Source organism: Mesocricetus auratus, unplaced genomic scaffold (genome assembly GCF_017639785.1).
Source record: "Mesocricetus auratus isolate SY011 unplaced genomic scaffold, BCM_Maur_2.0 Super-Scaffold_100013, whole genome shotgun sequence".
Lineage (NCBI taxonomy): Eukaryota > Metazoa > Chordata > Mammalia > Rodentia > Cricetidae > Mesocricetus > Mesocricetus auratus.
In genome coordinates, this window is record NW_024429196.1 from 55,648,692 (window position 1) to 55,650,731 (window position 2,040).

A 2,040-nucleotide genomic window follows, 5' to 3' on the forward strand; every position below is an offset into this window, starting at 1 on the left:
TTGTACCCGCGCCGCCCTCGACCCTCTCGGCCTGTGCGTGGCCTGGGCCGGGACTCAGGCAGGCCCGCCCCGTGTCCCCTTGGTTACCGGCGTCTCCGCCCGGAGTCCTTCCGCGCATTCCGGTCGTGCCTTATCCTAGCGGAGGACTGGGACACGGCGGGACAGACCGACCAGAAGGCAAGACCGTGTAGTTCTTAGAGGAGGAGCCCCCAGGAGGTCGACCAACCACTCCAAGGGTTGTCCTCCAAACGGGCATTGGGAAAGAATTACAGGGGACAGGATCTCCCGGGGCTGCCTGGGTGAGAGTGACTCGGGAAGCGTTTAGGAAATCCAGCTGGTAGGGCTGCCCACTGAGATCGCATGCACCGCGCGTTTCTTAGGCTGTTCCCAAGAGATAGTCTAGCATTAAGAATTTTAAGTGGTTTCAGACACACTCTTTTGCCCACAACAGGGGAGAGAAATTAAGTCTTTACATGGTTCTGGAAAGTCGCCTAAGCCCAACGTGGAGCAGAGGCATTGGAAGCCAGTAACAGGACGACCTTCTATGGACTTCATTTGATCCTGATGTCCGTTGCCCCCTTTCGCCGGCGGGGGCAGGGTATTTAGATCGCTGTTGTCACTGCAGAAACCTGCTGGGCAGAGTAATGCCTCTGTCCTTAATAGCTCCCTCTCATTTGCCAAAAAGTCCTTCTGAGGTGCTCCTATATTCGCCTCTACTCCTCCCTGGACCCAGGTCCCTTCTGAAGCTTCTACTCCCTCAGCATCATTCCCAGGACCTCCAGAAGGAAGTACCGCTCTTCAAGGCATCCCAACTTCAGGAGAGGGTTTGCTGGAAACAATCAGGTGTTTAGTTCCCGGCTGCCAAGTGGCCTAGCTTGGTGAGGCTGGCCTGCACTTTGAGCCTGGCATTTCTGAACCCTGAAAAAAAGTGTTTTCGTGTTAATAGTACTTCCTTAAAGAGGTTTGGAAATACGAAAACTAGATGGCAGAGCAAAAACAGTCACTATGGGAAAATCACTGGTTAGAACGCTGATCTTTTATGCCCTATAAGACATTAATCAATTAATCATTTCTGTCAGGGTTTCTCTGTGAAGGCCTGGCTGTCCTGGAACTTCACTTTAATACTTAGAAGACAAAGATTGTATGGGTCTGGAGTGGTGGCTCACATATGTAATTCAGGTATCCTAGGCAGATGCAGGAAGATCTTCTGACGCTAACCAGCAGGCTGGGTTACTTCATGAGCTCCCCTGACACGCACGCACGCACGCATCTCAGAAAAAGAATAAACACCAAGTCCCTTCATGCCAATTCTTTTTGAGATAAAGTCTCATTTTGGAGCCCAGGCTGACTCACACTACTGCTCCTTCTCCCTTAGTGTCTGGGAGATTAGAGATGCCACTCCCATGGTCTCTTCATCAACTTTTTCACATTTCAAATTTCCCACTGATTAATATGTAGAATACATTTTGGCATATATGTATTCCACAGAAACATTTGGGACCCCTACTTCTAACCTTTAAAAATCAGATAAGTTTGACAAGAAGAAATATTTTTGTTTCTAAGGGAAGCATGGACTTTTAGAGACTGCCACTGATGTTTCCATTAAAACCAGCCTTTTTGAAGGCAGGCTAAGCAGGACTTGCTAAAACTAAAAATATTTACAAATTACAGTCCAATAAATCCCTCCAGGGAGCATGATTTCCAATTCTAGGAAAAAGATGCCTCTGTGTGCTCACTAAGAGACTAAGCAACTGTGGTTGCACTGCTTGCTAAGGTGAGAAGTGATGGCATAGATGTTCATCCAAATGGGGGTGAATAAACCACTGGCATGTAAGTACAGGGGCCTCCTGTATGGCTGCACCAGTGAACCAGCTCCAACTCTGAATGCTACAATACCAACCTGCCTGGCAAGACATGCCCACTAGTGCAATAGTGGTTTCATGAGCATGGGAGCATGTGAGGTCTGCTCCATTGTAGGGATTTCATGCCTGATCTATAAACCTGGTCAAAAGCCCATTACTGGGGCGATCACAGGCCCTA